The sequence below is a fragment of the Lissotriton helveticus genome, chromosome 8 (assembly GCF_964261635.1).
Source record: "Lissotriton helveticus chromosome 8, aLisHel1.1, whole genome shotgun sequence".
Lineage (NCBI taxonomy): Eukaryota > Metazoa > Chordata > Amphibia > Caudata > Salamandridae > Lissotriton > Lissotriton helveticus.
This window is the reverse complement of record NC_136069.1, coordinates 1553179441-1553198251: the sequence shown is the minus strand read 5'-3', so window position 1 is coordinate 1553198251 and position 18811 is coordinate 1553179441. Positions and strand designations below refer to the sequence as shown.

Below are 18811 nucleotides of genomic sequence, written 5' to 3'. Positions count from 1 at the left end.
GAGTCCCACAAGGCTCCTCATTATCCCCTACTCTCTTCAATCTCTTCATGGAACCACTCTCCGATTTGCTACAAACTTTCAACGTGCAATTCCACATGTATGCAGACAATACCCAACTCTACCTCAAGATAAGATCAACACCTTGGATGACATTAGACTGCTCAACAACACTCTTTAGACCACCCAAACATGGCTGGCAGGGAATCACCTCAAACTGAATGCGTTAAAAACTGAATTCCTCCTTATGGCCCCAACCGCCAAAGTCCCCACTATGCACAATCTGATAAAACACCTTACAGCACTCGATGTTCAACCAACCATTGTCGACTCGGCGAAATCACTTGGTATAATTCTGGACTGCAACCTCAATATGCAGAAGCATATTAGTAATGCAACAAAGGGAGCAAACTTTCAGATCAATACACTAAGGAGAGTGAAGCCCTTCCTACCTCCCAATGACTTCAAGTTAGCGGTTCAGGCTCTAGTTCTACCGCGGCTGGACTATGGTAGCGCTGCGTTCTGTGGTCACCCTCAAACCACCACAGCTCCTCTAAGAGCATCCACCAATGCAGCAGCGAGACTCATCACTGGCTCGAAAAAAAGGGCCCACATCTCCCCTGATCTAAAGTCTCTTAACTGGCTGCCATTTGAAGCCAGAATCCACCTGAAAATAGCTTGCATGACACACAAGGCCCTACATCATAGTGCACCCAGCTATCTCACTCAAAGACTCACAATATCAGGAGGATCAAGATCAACAAGAAGTTCGGAAAACTTCCTTCTGAAACCACAAAAATTCAATAAGGAAAAAACCTATAATCGCTCCTTTTCAGGAATGGCACCCAGGATTTGGAATGCCCTACCACCACAAATAAGACTTAACCCCTCTTCATTCTCATTCAAACTGGAAGTAAAAGGCATCCTTATGGCGAAATTTACGTAACCATTGCCTCACATGACTGTTGAAGAACCCCTATTCCACCCTTTCTACCTACCAATCTAATGCCTGGCTTGTTATATGCAAACCTTTGGTCCATATATTTTGATGTTCTCATGTTCTATTTATTCCCATCATCCCTCAACACCGAGCCAGTTTCTGCACCTTATCTGATTTTGCCTTTTATCTAGGATTTTCTCTGCCACCTTGCTCTATGGCCTTGTTTTTACTTCTTGCACGTTTCTTTTATTAAGCTTTTTGATGTTATTCTGACGGCCCTTTTATTTCTATTCATGTCTTGACTATACACTTTTTTTGTATCGCGCTCTGATACCCGCAAGGGTCTTGTTCGCGCTCTATAAAACTTTCAAATAAATAAATGTGAGTGATACTTCTTGAACACAACAGAATACTAAGCAAATACTTAATTGCTAATCGTATAGTCTTCATTTACAATGCAGAACCTTTACTGAATACAAACAATTTGAATACTATTGCACTTTACCAAGACTACTATTAACATTCTATTCAAGCTGCTGAATCGTAGCAGATTGTGAACCTTATTCGTTATTACATATTAAAAATATATTTCAAAGCTAACCCGAACGGTATGGCTAGGCTAATAATCACAATATTAACAAATAAACAGGTATACTAGTAGATATTTCCCAATTACACATGCATAGGTGGGTGGATCTCACAACTTCCTCAATAATATATTAGTATGAATTAATGGTCAAAGTATTCCAATATACTCATGACAATTGGTTCATACGACTATTTGGTTTATTTTCAACAGTCCAAAGATAACAAAGTAAAAGTATAAGGGGTTATATATCGGTAATACAATGAACAATCTCCACATACAATGACTGTGACGCACAGAAGCCCATTCATTTATCAATGAAAACTCTTGGAAAACTAAATGGTTCGCAGAAATTTAATTTTCTTAAGTATATACATTTGATAATAACACACAACAGTGTGAATTCCTATGGATAGAGGTGTTAAAACCTAGCTTTTACACAACATTTAAAATGTACTTCTAAAAACATTTGGTAAAAGTAAACACATAGCCTTACGGGTGCTTGTAATTACTGGTTTACAGTGGGGGAGAGGGCTGCAGTTAAAAGAGATGTGTAACATTTCCTAGTAATTACAGGGTGAAGTTTGCTAACCCCTAGATCAGTTTTCAAACCTGCTGAAATGTATGGTATAGACCTTTTAAAGATCTGGTCAGGTAAATTTTGGTAGGGATCACAAGGTCAATCTTAGAATCAAGTACATAACTTTCAATTAAACAATTGAAAATATCCAGGTGACCCCATACTGTGTTACATAACAGACAATGTAGTTCAATCCACTATGAGCAGAAAGTGGCTCTTTGTTGTGGTACTGCTAATACAACAGCATCCACTAATCTCTCTCATAGTGATTTGGGAATTCGCATACAAATGACAATTTTATGGTACAAACAAAGCAGCAACTTCCTACTATTTCTGAAATAAATACTGCTATTATCTTGTTCCAACTTGGGTTAACTTGATCATTTGTTAAATCTTTTATAGTCACTTTCCCCCATTTGAAAGCACCCATCTATTATCTCCATTCTCTCCACACGTATCGATGGATCCATAAGTCTATTGATTGCATTTTCTATCTCGCCATCAATATTGCAGGTTGCTTTAAGTAATGGTATCATCTGAATTAATGTCACAGTATTTAAAATTTGCATTTCTACATGTTTTGTTCCAGAGATGTGAGACACTATGTAGCCATTTAGGTCTTCAAAATGAAAACTGTTTTTTGAAAAGAGTGGCCCATTGTGGCGTTCACAGTCTGAAAGATGTACTAACTGATGAACATTCAGTCATGAACCTCTGATCATACAGGTCTCCAAAAATTTGACAAAGGTGAGCAAGCAAGTCTCTGCTCGGTCGATTTCTGAAAGTGTTAGACTTTCTTTATCTAGTAAATATATTCCTTTTGAGAAGAGGCAAAAATGTACAAATAACTGATTGGGTAATACATCAGCTAGTACTGGAATTCCCCAGAAGAGCAAGACGTTTCTGTATTCAGAGGATTTCCACAAATGGACATCTTCAAGGCTACAAGGAGGTCTTGATATGTTAAGTGGAGGCTTGATAGCCTGTAATCTCTTGCTAACAAGGTCTCTGCAAGAGTGTGCTGAAAAGCATGACTTCTCATATAGCTTCCCGAACCATAATGTGAGCATCAGTTTCATTACACCAGCGCAGACCCCATGGATATAATCTAAACGAAATCCATTAATACATGGGAAAAGGGAAAGGAATAGAAACCGGAAAGGGCCTTTCACACCATGAACTGAATATTCATGTTCACCCTGTTGTATTTTAGCAAATGTTTCATTTATATCATTCTTCAGATTTTCAGTTGTTCTTGGTGGTCCTTTAGGATCGTCATTGTAAGGAAAAACATGACAATGCCCCATTCCTGATCTTGAAGTCATACCTGGCTGTAAACAGGACCAACAGCTAAATTTCCCATTGAACTGCTTACTGTTGGTAACCAAACAACGAGCTGGTAGATCACAAGTACACGAAAGTAGTGCAGCACGACATACAAAAACAGAGCCTGTATGATCTGTATTCATAACTCCCTTTTCCAAACGACTCAATTCCTCAGTTAAAAGATGTAGGTATGTCCACATATATGGCTTTCTTTGCCCAATCCAAATTCAATAGACAAGCATGTTTTCTTTTGCTTTGCGTTTTGTTACGGAGAGCTCATTAATCATCAAATACACAGGCAACATGCTTAGTTTACTACTTTTAAAAATGTTGACTCCATCTGTGTTCAGAACAAAAGAGATATTGTTTTTCATACTTAATATCCCCTTATCAAACAGGTTTTTGTATCCAATTCCATCATAAACATCTCCTATTACAGAGTTTCCATTCTGTTTGTAGTGCTCATATCTGTGTGTTCTCACTTCCTCCGTAAAATCTCTCCTCTTAAACATAGTATTTAGCTGTTCAATTATGGAGTGTTGGACAAAAAAAGCAACAGCACCAGGCTCTGTAAGATCCTTCAGACAATGGGTGTTCGTGCATATCTTTGCATTATCGCTGATGCTTTCATAGCAAGAGGAACAGTAGTTTCTTATCTTAGGAATAGTGATGTATTTTTTCATAAACATCTTAAGTTTGAATAACGAGTTAATCATTTTATTAGGCACTGGTAAAATGCAGCAGATTAAGTCCAGTGGTGCCCCTAATGCCTCATCAGAAATTCTAAATCTAACCGCAAAGCAAATGATAAGCAGTAGGACAGCTTGCACAGTGTGTTGTGAACCTTTAAATAAAAAATTGTCTTCTTGGATTTCATGCTTTTCAGAAATATAATTTTTACCCTCATTTACAATAGTTATATTGTTTACTACATTCTCTGTAAAGTCTTGTGCTTCAAAACTGATTTCATTGTCTTCTGGATCAAAACTATTTTCTCTTTCATCTGCATATTCATTCTAATGCCCAGATGTGTGTAATTCCTCATAAGCCTCTTCATATTTCGGAGTACCTAAATTAAATTCCATAACAAAGAATGAGACTACTTCAGTTTCTAACTCTTTAGGATCTGTGCATAAACAAAACATGCATTGAAGCCTATTAGAAATTAGATTATTAAGCTGCCCTAAATGAAGTATTGTGCAGTACAGAAAATCCATTCACTTATTACCACACACACCATCCATGGGAATGTCAGTTAACACAGAATAAAGTTGTCTGATGAGGTAATAGGGTGGGATGTGATAATATAGTCCTACCTTGATCTTTCCTTTAGATTTGTAATCATTTAAACCCTCACACTTGACGTGAAGGGAAATGTATGTATGTTTGGTAAAAACGCATTGTTTGCAAAGAGGGTGCTGTTATGGTGCAAATCATTTGTCAAAGCCCCTTTCTTGAACATCTTACCCTGAGGAGAAAGATTTTTGTAGATGCCTATGTGTACAAGCTTTCTGTAGTAGCATAATTTGTAAATGCAAATTAGCATAGAGAGAGCATGGCAGGTCAATGTATTCTCAATGAGAGTTATTATACTACAACACACACAATTAACAGTTAAATAAACTATTTTACATGGTTGTGATATGACAATGGTAGTTAAAAAGTTTTACCTGTTTTTTTTTGATTGACTACATTCATCCTGTACACCAGGTTTATCAGCAATTGCATTGGAAAGTATGATATTTTTATCTAGAATACCTAAAATTGGTGTTAACATTTTTGTTGTTTTCATTGAGGTGAGGTCAACGTTTGTATCCCATTAAGCTCTATTTTTACAATTTTTTTTAAAATGTTTACTCTTTTAACCCACGTGATTCGCTCACAGTCTGAAAGATCACTGGAGTGTTGATATTCCGGACCTACAAGAGGAAGACTGGCCCGAGGCCCTAGCCTCTCCAAGGGAGGTAGCAATCAGGGCCTGGTTCCGTCTAGTCCAAATCAAAATACTGCATACATTGCATGTACCACACTCGTGAAAATGGGACGTAGGGCGGAAGCCACCTGTAACAGAGGATATGGGGAGATGGGATCATTCTACCATATTATATGGACGACATTGAATGATTAGCTCCCATCCAGGTAGGGTGAAGCATCTGGAGCTCCTGAGTGCCCCCCATCTGTAGGGGATCTTAACTGCTGCAGCCAGGTCAATGTGAGTCTGGCGCACACAGCCCAATCAGACACACACTGCAGGCTCTGAGGCTCACACAGGCCAAAAGGAGTGACTAGCACTCATAACTGGGTGTCAGGCACTATGATATGTGCTTCAAAATGTTGGGCTAGTGAGCCCTGTTTTTTATGATTCTCTTATCAGTCTCATCTACTTCCTAAGATGTGCCCAGGTCCCTTTATGGTGACCTGTCACTAAATCAAAGAGAACCCTTGGAAGTGTACGGGTGAAGCCTAACTCTTCCCTCTCCAGTTTGCGGCTCACACAGCTTACAGGAATGCAACAATACACAAATTGGTCTGTGGGATTACTCTATGTCCTCTATATGTTTCACCATGCAATGCTGGACTGAGTTTTACCATTCAAATGCACACATACACCCATTCAAACATCCTAAATCACTTACCAATATTAAATGTTTGTGGTATGGACCTCGATTTTTAGAAATTCTTTTTTTTCCTCCTGCTTCTGCCATTACTCCTACGATGTAAAAAGAATCTTAAGCCTTGAACAATTGTCACGCCTCTTCATTTTATGTATGTCACACTCTGTATGTACATGTGTACCTATGTACATACTTATATTTATCAATATAATTATTTAAATACATTTTTTCTAATTATATAGACTTATTACAATATGTTGTCTACCTATAGGGAATTGTGAAAGGGCATATTCAACACCCAAATCCTAGCTCAGTAAGTAATATGCAACATATAAGTGTAATACGGTGCTATAATAATCCACCCTTAAGTGTTATAATATTTAATCAGCTTGAACATTTTAACCAACTTTTCCTTTCTGAACATACATAGGCGCAGTTAAAACATTGCAAACATTTGCTAAAAATGGGCATGTACCCCTACAATATTTAATTTGCTCTTAACTTGCAGCAGACCCATACGCACAAAGCAGGTTCATTTATAGCTACATTTAAGGTAATTTTTCTTTAAATATCCATGAATCACAGCAGATCAAGCGCTTCAAAACATCAATGCTTTATTGAAAACGTTGTCACATAAATATGTGTTAGGAATACTTTAATTATCTATCTTGCTCCTATGGGAAGATATGCAGGTAAACATTATACACAGCATTCCCCATTATAGCCTATGGGCAAGATAGCCTTTCAATAGTGATAAACGAAATTGTCAGTATTTCACTATCAGAGCATGTCACCCACACTAGTACATGCTCTACCTTTCACATACACTGCACACTGGCCAGGTCAGCATGGCAGTTAGCAACTGCACACAGGCACTGTGGTGGCAGGCCTTAGAGACCATTTTAGGGCTACGCATGTGGGTGGCGCAATCAGTGCTGCAGGCCCACTAGTAGCATTTGAATCACCAGCCCTGGCCCACTCAGTGCACTTTACTAGGGACCTAGTGGTAAAACAAATATGCCAATCATGGATAACCAATCACAATAACAATTTATACAGAGAGCATATGCACTTTAGCACTGATCAGCAGTGGTAAAGTTCCCAGAGTCCTATTGCCAACAACCACAGGTAAGGAAAAATAAAGGAGGAAGAAGCTAAAGTGTAAAGATAACCCTGCAAAAAGGGCCATTTCCAACACAACCCCCTTCCAGCCTAAAGCCAGGGTAGACCAAACGATACCTGGATGGGATTCCCTGCTTAGGGCGATACAACACGGAAACTGGCCCAAACAGCAGGGGACTATTCCTGTTCTACGCCTTCCTGAACTCAGTTGGATCCCTCTATCTATACTCTCAGGGTCCACCAAGCCAACCCATGTGGAACCCTTCTCCTCCCCTGTGAGGTCACCAATTCCTTGCCACACATCCACCACTGACTTCAACCTTGGCTAAGGGAACACTTATTAATACAAGCATTTGCAATAGGTCTCGCATTAGGAAAGTCTGAGCTATTGGTTTTGTAAATGACAATTTTTTTAAATATGTGTTGGCTTTGAAAATATATAAATTAATAGCATTGTTATTCACAAAGCCAATAGCTTACATTTTCCTAATGCGAATCCTATTGGCTACGACAATGGTTGTTGGTAGCAAGCAAGGACACTGCTGCTTTTGTGCTGAGTGATGATGTGGTTGGGCTGAGTGATGTGGTGTTGTTCCCGAGTGATGTGGTGGTGTCCCTGAGTGATGTGGTGGTGCCCCTGAGTGATGTGGTGGTGCCCCTGAGTGATGTGGTGGTGTTTCTGAGTGATCTCGAGTGGAACCCCCAATGATAATGCATGAAACCAACCAGGTCGGTGGAGGGGCTCTTAAAAAATAAAATACTAAGGGCGTTTTTCCACACTATGTGTAAGGCACGTCTTTAAGGAACTAGGTAGCTTGCTCACTCCTCTTTGATTAGCATTCCAGTACTAGCCACTTTATACCCACTCATAGCTGGTCTCATTAATACTACTGGTAAAAGCAATGGACCAAAGAAAAGAAAAGACTGCAAGAAAGAATCAATAGATCTGAAAAAGTATTTGAAGTATTTGGAGTTCTGCAATACTGGGCCTGTTCTTTATACATGTTGGTACATGTGCTTAACAGAACTCTGACCATCAGCCTGGAGGACAGAGCTGCAGCAGTTGTAACGTAATGGCATTTATTGCTAATGCACTAATTGATGTAAACCCTTTTCCCCATCCTTTAGGAGACAGGTTTCACATTTTAGCACAAACATCACCGAGCTCTAGGTGCAAAAGATAAAAACTTAAGAGTCAATAAAAACTCAACTGCTAACAAACACCACAATAATTCGCAGAGTCAAAGTATCTGGCTTTAATGTGCCAATTAGAGCAACAGCCACGCACAAATGGTCTTTTCATATTATGCCAACCCTATCGCCTTTGTCAATGCTCCTTTGACCTAGAGCTTAGTGACAGTTACTTATATTATGAATCAGCAAGTGCAATTCACTCACTGATCCATTGTAATATGGTAACAGGCTTGTGGTTGTGCGCATATCCTCTGAGTTGGCAGTTCCCTGTCAAGAAGCCTCTAGTCAATTTGAATTGGAATACATATATATGTTCTTAGTGGCGCAAGGTACCGTCATGCACCTTTGCAAATACCAGAAATAATACACCTGAGCCAGTGTAAACAAACTGAGAGGCACGAGCTGGCCCTTTGTTTCATGCCATGACTTGGCATATTTCCACAGATCATGTGTTAAGAACCTGGCAACTTTACAATGAAGAATTAACCTTTTTTACCACGGAGTCAAGAAATTACATCAATATTTGTCATATGTAGTCTGAGTCTGACAAATTATCTATTCATGCAATTTATGGCCATATATCACCATTTTATACTGTCAAATTGCTCTTTCAGCTGTCTTAGTTTAAAAACCTTAAGCAATTTGTGTGGGAAACCCCTTGGAGGTGAAGGTCCCGATATTCTGGCACTGCGTGGGCATACGAGTGGTGGAGGTTAAAGGGTGAGGTTTGTGAGTGAGAGTGCAGACGGGATTGTTTCCCACATACCATGTACCCCTTGAAGCCTGACTTGAGAGGCATATGACGAGCTATCAGCAGTGCCATTACAGTGGCCTGTTCAATGAACTCTGTGAAATATGAGCTACGGAAGTGCCTGGCCCACAAGGGAGGTATATGGCTGTCAGTCTTATCGGAGACCCTCGGCAACAGGCCTGCGCGTCCTCTCCGCCAGAGCATGGAGGAGGTGTCCGAGTGCTCTCTTCCGGATATGGTGCTGGGTCAGCTGAGTGTCATATCACAAGGACCCCCGAGTCCAGAAGCGGGCAGGGGGATCCTGTCCGACCCCTCCTACACGTTGACAAGTATCCCCAAAGACAAGCTGGTGGGCAGAAGCCTGTCGAATCGTCAGTCACCCTGGACGCGACTGCCATTCCCAGAGCAGGAATATTAGGAGTGCTCCTAAAACTTAACCCATCATAAATGTTTTATTAACATACTAGAAGGCATTCGAGAATAATTTTTACCTTGCCGTGTATGAGACACCAAAGGTAGATGTGTGAGGCACTACTCTATGGGCTTCGATTTAATGAGTGTTATCTGTTCCCTGATGACGGTGGTGTGGATGGTTGCTGTACCTCCAATCCTGTTGAGCGCGCGCAGAATGGCTGTGCATGATTGGGCAATGGACTTGCAGCAAGTATGTGTGCACTTCAAGCACACCTGCTGCTCACGTAGATGCAGTGTATAGGTCGCCTGGCTGTCAAACGAGTAGAGCGCGAAAGGCTACCAATGACAGCCCAGGCAATTACATTGGCCAGCCCCTGCGGCGCTATCCTCAAAACCTGCCATGACGCAGGCTGCATTCGCTTCGAACAGGCTCAGGATCGTGACCAGGGAAAGTAAGTTTGCATGCGGAGTCATCCTGAACGGTGGGGAGCGAGTGGTGCGGTTGATTATGTATTTTTAAAGCCTCGTTCGTCGATGGTCGGCATTTCTACTTAAAATCACACACTGTAGGGTAGCATACGTACCCCTGATAGAAAAACCTCAGTCTGAGTTTTGGGAGCGTGATCATGCCTGCACAAAATTACACGTTAGGGGAAAAACCACGCCGCATATATGTATAAAATACAAAAGGGCTCTACCAGGAAAGTGCATGCATGCGCCTTGGAAACGGCCTACCCAAACAGGCTGGCTGACTGATGCCAATGTCCCAAAAAACCTCCCCTATGCAATACATTTATTGTTGTGCTAGTTACATGCTGTGTAGTGAAAGTGCTCGTGTATCGATCTGTGGAAAAAAATAATCTGGGGTGAAAAAACTGTTTTTTTTTCCGTGCTACCGGAACATTTGAATTGGCGCAGCTATGTACAAAATTGATTCTTTTCAAACAACATTTGCTTTGAAGTGTATACTTCAAATGAGCGTTTATCGTTTCCCCGGCGCAGAAATGTCCGAATGAGGCCATGGTTTCAGTTACAGGCATGGCTTTCTGCCCCTCCCCTGCCACTCATACTAAGGTAACAAGCAATGCCAGCTCGCATTTACGCGAGTTTAAGCTATGGGCTTAACATTCCTGAATCTAAAATATTTTACCCTGGCCAATAGAAACCACTGTGGTTTGCATTAAATTGTCGAAAAACTGGACACATAAGGCACATCCACTCACAAATGTGAGCTTTGCTATTTTGGCACATGTACGGCATGGATGTGTTTTGGCTCGTATGCTATTCAGCTTATTTTTGAATGGCATAGAGGGTTCATTGGGAAGTTTGGACTTTGATCCAACCAATTTATGCAACAAGGAAATTACAATCATTTTGTTCACGAATGTCACTATTTTGCTATTTGTAACCCACTTGGCTTTGCAAAAACAAATGAATAGTTCCACAGAGTACCATCAATATAGAATTGTCTAGCAAGCTTTCCAAAACCATGGTCATGATTATGAAGACCATTCCTTCTTCAAAGTGATCATTTGCTACTAAACACCCACTGGTATGCAGATTTAATGATTACATTTACTTTGGTATCTGCTTTGATTCCAAAACTGAGCCAAGCACGGAGACAAGGCTGCTTACACATTGAGGCAAACCTCAGTAGCCAGCTTACAATACAAGCAAGGGGTTCGTAGTCAGGCGCTCTGCATGATTTTTCAAGTGTATAGGATGAAGAAAGTAGCAGCAACCATCTATACAGCAGATGTTTGTATGTGCATAGATGTTAGAGAACTACCTAAAGTTGCAAATAACATTTTTAAATTGCTCCTGGGAGTGGGTCCTGGCACCCATTTGGTGTCCCTGTGACTCGAGCTTAGTATTAAATCCTTAGCCAATGTTATTGCTCTCTGCCCCATATTGTATGAGCTCCAGCTATGTATATTTCTTAGGTAAATAGTTTTTTTTTTATTGTTTTACATATTTTTTAACATAATCTGTGTTGCAGTGGCAACTTATATCTGGCCGGATCATTTACTGGTAGGGATATATAGCCATACCAACAAGTACTTGTTAGAAATAATTCCTTAGCATTCCAGGGCATATTCGTTTCACTGTAAGAAAAAAAGATTATAACATATATCAAGAGTTAAAAACTGCACTTAACAGGAGTCAATAAAACTACATACTTAAGAAAGGACATTAAAAGAGTAATACTATCATTGATAAAACAGCCCTACCACTAGAATCAATATATCTGGGTGCCACTAAGCAGACAGGTCCATTAACAATTTGGAAAATGTCAGTGCAGCAAAAGTGTACTTATATAAGAAACGAACATGACAGTCTCTGTCAGCCAAAGGGTGGGGGGGAGGGGGGGGCGTGGCCCATCGGCCCTAAAGGATGGCCCACTGCTGCTCACTTAGTGGCTGGAAGGCTGGTATGATTTTTCAGATGAGGTGGCAGCCATTCTACAGTTGTGATGACAAAATGTTGATTTTTTTTTTCCTCTATACTTTTTAAAGTTAAACTGCAATGGGAAATCAAGTTGCTTTCTCGGACCTGAGTTTGCAAACAGTGGCATAATGGCATATTCATTTCTGTGGGCAAACTAGATTTTGATCATGGTTCACAGCATCTTGAATGTAATCCTTGGTTTCACTAGGAGTTTATGTACTTATTTCAGATGTGGGGTTAGGTGGTCCAATTTCCTATGCTTGAGGCAAGGTCTGGCTGCTTCATTTTGTATTCTCTAAAAATGGTCCTGTTTTAGTGTGCCTGCCTTAATTAAGCTACAGTAGTCTAGATGAGAAAGAACAAGGGACTTGCGGGCACATGCATCAACCTATTTAGGAAGTGCAAACGGTGCGAATCGGTAAATTCGGCTGTTTGCGCTTCCTAAATACGTTTTTGGGATGCATTAAACATTGTTTCAAAATTTGCTTTTTTTTGCATTTCTTAAAAATGCGAATGCATTTAAGGAATCGCATTTGTGCGATTCCTTAAATGCAATGCATCAATTAAAAAAAAATGCGAATTTTGAAATAGGAAGTGCAAATTAACACGAGGTTGACCCTCGTGTTAATTTGCGAAAATCTTTAAAAAAGCAAAAAAATGCATTTTTTAAACTGTCATGTTACAGACACACATGTCCTTAGGACGTGTGTGTGTGAAACATGCACTTTCAAATACATTTCAGGGCTGCACCCTTGGAATGCATCAACAAATTGCGAATTGCATTTCCAAATTCGCAATTTGTAAATACCTTCCCATTAACTCCTATGGGCCTTTTGGCCCATAGGAATCAATGGGATTTGCGAAAATGCACTTAGGAATTTGCATAATATTTGCGATTCGCTAAAAATCGCAATTTTTACCGAATCGCAAATAAATAGCGAAAAAAATGATGCATAGCATTTTGCGATTCTTTATTTGCGATTCGGTAATTTTCGCAAATTAAGAATCGCAAAATCTATGAATGATGCATGTGGGGGTACGTCGGTTCAATGGGATGATTCATCTGGAGAAGCAGAAATGCCATTTAATCATCATAAGCCAATGATTTGTGTTTCTGTTGATGGCTGCGATTTGGAATGATAATGATAATCTTGCTAATCATGAAGTTGTGACATTTTCTTACCAGATGAAAAACCATGCCTCTAAATTATTTTAACCTGTCAAATCACCTGCCTATTGAATAGATTGTATTAGGCTCCTTACAGAACTACAGTGCTGCAAAACTCACAGTGCTGTCAAGTGTTAAGAACTGTATTGGATTATAATTTGTTCCTTCAATTGCTGTGTTCGACAACAAATTGTGGGCATAAAAAAGGCAGTTGACGTTGATATGTAAATAGACAAACGTTGGAACCTGAAATGGGCAATGCCAAGCAGTGGAAGTTTGTTGTGAATTTCCCTACTGTTCCTGTAAGTGGGAGAGTTATGTGTCATTATGGGCACCTTTCTTCATTTTGCACAAAAGGGCAGCCCCTAGGGCTCGAGCATTACGCGTCATGGCTCATTTTTAACATACATTTTGGTTTTCCTGGACTGCGCACTGTTAAAACTGATTTTCACCTTGACGCGCCTCAGTGCAGGTATCAGCTATGAAAACATTACCACGCTGCAGTAAATATTCGGGGTCTGTGTCACACACAGATGACCGTGAGATTTGCATGTTATAACCACTTGAGTTAAATATTTGTTTATTATTGAATGATCTTATTACTCAAGTCAAAGATGTGATTTATTACATTGTATAGCAGGCATTGCTACAGTAAACTTTTTTTTATATGTAGTCACATGTTTGTAATGTATTGTATTTGCAGTTATATAGCACTTACTACCCCTGAAAAGGCGCCAAAGTGCTTTTTTCGATGAGTGAGTAGCAGGCTACTCCAGAATCCAAAAGAATTAGTTGATCAATTAGTATAGTGAAATATGAAATTAATTGGAGCAGTGGGTATGTTAGTCTGGTATTTGGATTGAGATGGATAGTGGTGCTACCCCTGATAAGGTGTTGAAGCACTTTTTGGCTGGTAGCACGCGACTCCAGAATCGAAACAGGAATAGTCGGTAATTAGTATAGGAAAATATTAAATTAATTGTAGCAGTGGACTTGTTAGTCTGTTATTTGGATATGTGCCCCAAGTATAGCGTCCTGCATTGCAAAAGCAAATCTTGCTTAGGATTTCGTTGGCATTTTGCTTGTATTCCATACATATGCCATTTTACATCAAGAAAAGGAAACATTTTTAGGTCTCACTTGAGACAGCGCATGCTGTCTCTTCGAGACCTTTAATAAGTGGCTTTCAAAAGTGCCACCAGAGGCCTTTGCTGGCCTGCAGCTTGCATTCACGAGCGCGTGCACGTGCTCAACTGCCACCTGTGTTTTTATTGCTGGAATCGGGCTCCTCTGCTCGCACTACACCCCCCCCCCCCTTATTCCCCTCTGTACTTTTCCTACGTGTACATTAGATGGGAATACCCAGTCCAAAATTCTAAAACATGGATCACATTAATATACCGCCACAAAAGATCAGACAACCAATCAGAAAAAGTATTGAGGTATCTGAACGAAAGCTCAGTTAAACCACCAGTAATACCACATCTATAGACCCACTGTAAAGCAAGTGGGAATCCTGCGGTACAAAAGGGGGTGGTGATGGACGGAGCATCTGAACCAATCAAACACTCACACCCAGTCAACAGATCTGGGTATGATCCATCACCGTTCTTTAGCCCACTCTGCCACCCCAGATAGGACATGGCAATATGCAAATCAGTCTGACCCTGTGCCTCATGGGATCAGTCCAGCCCGAACTGCCAAGCCATGCCTTCCCTGGACCAGAATCAAGCTTCCTAGGACAGGTTTCTGGCATTTCAGCCGTTTTCAGCCAGGCTTGCTTGAATCCAGTGGCAAAGTGAGCAAGGGACTCACGTCTGAGCATACCCTGCCAACTTATGGCGAACAAAGCGGTACAAAAGGGGGTGGTGATGGACGGAGCATCTGAACCAATCAAACACTCACACCCAGTCAACAGATCTGGGCTTGATCCATCACCGTTCTTTAGCTCACTCTGCCACCCCAGTTCAGACAGATGTAGATGGCCCAATACTGTTCGGTAACGGCTGAAATGACCGAATTTCGTCCGTTACCGACCCGTATTGGGCATTTGGGATGTAGATGGCCGATTCCTTAAAATACCGAATTGGTAAATTGCCGAATTTGCAATGTAGGGAGCACTCAAATGAGTGCCCTTCCCATTTTAGGATTCATTATTTACCACCGACTGCAAGTTGGTGGTAAATAAGGAATACCTTTGAAAATGCAAATCTGTGTATTTTCAACTGTGCCATGTGGCAGACATACATGCTCTTAGGGCATGTATGTGTGCCACATCTGCACACAAGCACGATTCAGGGGTGCAACAGGGTATCAAAGTGACACCCTGGCACCCTTGAATGTGTCTCCCATTTTACCGAATCAGTATTTACCGATTAGGTAATTGCCATTCATTCGTATGGGCCTCCAGGCCTATAGGAATGAATGGCAATTACCAAATTGGTCAATACCGATTCTGTAAATACCGAATTTGACAGATTTGGTAAAATTTACCGTAAAATTACCTACATACTATTCACCTATTCATAAATACCAAATAGGTAAAATTCGGTCTTTAAGAATAGGTAAATAGTATTTACCTACATCTGGCCCATAGTGTTTGCTAGATAAATTGCAAGCAGAATTCAATAACTCTAGGCATGAACAAGCATGCCTCTGCTCAGTAATGAGTGTAGCTGCAGTGAAGGAACATGCTCCTTGAATGGCCTTCACAGTCCTTCTGTAACACTGACGCAGTGTAGCTAAGATGGCTGACAATAAGCGGCTCTGTAAATAAACCTCTGGCCAGGGTGCTTTATACAGAAAAATCCTGATGTGCAGCTCTCTTGAGCAGTGACACATGTCGTGGACGGCCACAAGAGAAGAGAAAAGCACATAAAACTTTGGCTCAGAGCACACATTACATATACTCCATACATCTGAACATAAGACAAACACAAGCACCCCCCACCACAGACACGCAAAGTACAGGCAGTACAGATGCTCATGCAGCACAATTCACAGGGGCTCACACTGTAGGCATATTACCATGTATGCCAATTCAGACTGCCCTGCAGGGTTAGATTGTTTTTCTGTTTTGTTTATTTCAGAAATCTGACTAATCTTTGCTCTCTGGCATTTACACAGAGTACAACTACGCTGCAGTCACTGTGTAGGGTGCTGCGTTACAGGTAAATGCCACGAATGCACTGTATTTATCACAGTTAAATATTTACTCTTTAATTTACAGGCCAGCCATGGTGCACATGACGAAGAAATCGAGTAAGGACTGCTATTGCTGTATATTTTACTATGTAGACCGATCAGTTGTGCTGCAAAGTCATGAGGAAGTCACTTTTAATGCAACGCAGAAGACTTCACAACTTTTATTAGGAACCCGCTGCCACAGTGCATTTGAAACATTTGACCTAGACGGTGAAGGAAAACCTATCAAGAAGAAAATGATTTATAAAAGGATCCTAGTCTTCTCAAGTGAATGTAAGTGTGCTTTTGAATGGAAGTTGCTTTTGAATATGCATGTCGATACTAATAGCTAGGCTCAGTTAATGCTGAAGCAGTTATGGCCATGGAACACTATTTGGTTCAGCCTTTACACAATCTGTACATGGAAACACCAGTCTGCCCCTGATGATATCCAGTACCTTTCTTTTCGGTGTGAAGTTAGAATGAATTTCACAAATGCAATGCTCCCTTTTGCACTTTGGCTCTACGTTGTTTTCAGAGGTGTTACATGCCTGCCCACAGCTCCATAGAAAATTAGTACAAATGAAATAATGTAATGCAATATTTTACAAATATGTGACCTGATTTACAGATTGGTGGATGAGTACTCCAAACATTTTGAATTATCCATTCACCTTATTACAAATGCATTAGGATGTGATGCACTTTCAATAAGGTGGAGAGGATCTGTCATGTTTCTGAATGAATACTTGTTTGCCTAAAGTCTAATTGAGGTCCATAGTTAATGTTCTATATATGGTAGATGCTATAATCTCACAAGTTTCAGTGACAAGTAAATTTACGCAATAATAGGTCCTACAAATTAGTACTGTATCGCAAGTTGTTAGCAAATCGGAACATTTAGAAAATGAAATGTTTGTGTTTTTTGTTAATTAAAGTCAAGAAACAATGTGCAGCTCAAAAACAGCAGTACGACTGTAGCACAGGAATTGGGCAAGGAATTGGTAAATATGGGTAACATTGATACAAAAAAACTCTCTTCATTGAAAAAGGATACAGCTGCCAGTCGATTAAAAGAGGTTAAACAAAATATGCCAGTTGTAGGAAGTCAGAAACCCCAAAATGATTTCAATGATTTACAAATGAAGAAATCAAAGAGGGATGAATGCGAAAAGGAAAATTCAAAACCTGCAACCGAAAGGAAAAAATTCACCAGAAGCAATCAGCAGCCTAGATTGATTTTCTTTGGCCTTCCCCCTGATTATGATATTAGAAATTGTACTGTACAGTTTATTTTCTATGTCATTGTTATTGCCAGGAGGGAGATCTGTAGGGAGTGGAAGTCTGTAAACCCCCCAGATTCGTAGACTGCTTAAGAAACATCATGGCGGTCTGTCGTTTAGACATGTTGTGTGGTGGGGGAAGCGCCATTAAGATCTGGTCTGCCTTAAATGCATGGTCTGGGAGATAACCTCCAATGAGTCAAATGATTATACCAGAGGTTAGTGGTCCTGTCCTCCCTAAGTGGCAAGAAACATCGTGAATGGGAGTTGGATTAGGAAACGACCTACCTCTGGGCAATCTTCATTGGCTATCCACGGACTCCAGGAAGGGATCGGCTGGTCTGTGATAGTGGCCTGGAGAAAGCCTATCTAGAGTTGATATATTCTGGTGGCATTTATGAAGACAAAAAAATAAAAAAAATTAAAAAGAAGCATTTAGCAACAACAGAAAGATGGCATTAAAAAGACAAAAGTTGTTGAGATAGTACTAAAGAAAAATAACACTAAAAAAAGTAATACAAAAATTGTAGATCCAATAACGCAAAGAATGTGAGGAATATTCTGGATATAACTTTCATTTGCAAGAGAGTGATATTTTACGTACTTCTGTGACAACAAACTACCCTGATCCACCACCAAAAAATCCAAACCAGACTGGAACTTCTATCTCAGAAAGCCTCAACACTGGACAAACTATTGCCCCATCAACCAGCACTGCACCTTCAGGAACACTACGCTGTAGCCCAGTAACAACAATTCTGAATCATAGGCAACTAGCAGAATGCAATAGCTTTACTTCTGTCCCACCAGCAGCCCAAATGCCTTCATTCAGCCATTTGACCGCTAATGGAAAACTGTCATGTGCCCCACAAGACTTACCTCTGCTTGTGACGCAATTCCGCAGAGACGACAAGAGCACCCGTCCCTGTACCCACCTGACCCTCGCGGAAGGTAAGACCCAGCAGGGATGAGATGGACGCAGGGAAGTTAGCCAGGGTGTAGAGGTTAAACGATAGTGTGGAGCTGGCGGGGCGTCCCGGTGTCAACTGGAAGCCAGAAAAGAGCCAGATCAGAGAAGGAACCAGATCAGAAAAGAACCACCCCACAAAGACACACACAGAACTAGTATTCCTCTAGGAACTCACCAATGCTTCCGGAATCGTGGTACCCAGACAAGTTCAGCTCCGGATAAGGATAGCTAAGG

General features: G+C 40.6%; 1 long non-coding RNA gene across 1 annotated transcript; it reads right to left on the bottom strand.

Annotated features, from left to right (window-relative positions):
- Positions 1 to 2005: 2005 nt before the first annotated feature.
- Positions 2006 to 18245, bottom strand: LOC144772047 (uncharacterized). The gene is made up of 3 exons (XR_013599616.1): positions 17896 to 18245; positions 6066 to 6139; positions 2006 to 4498 (listed from the first exon to the last, which is right to left on the bottom strand). It is a non-coding gene; the product is annotated as an uncharacterized LOC144772047 (long non-coding RNA).
- Positions 18246 to 18811: the final 566 nt, after the last annotated feature.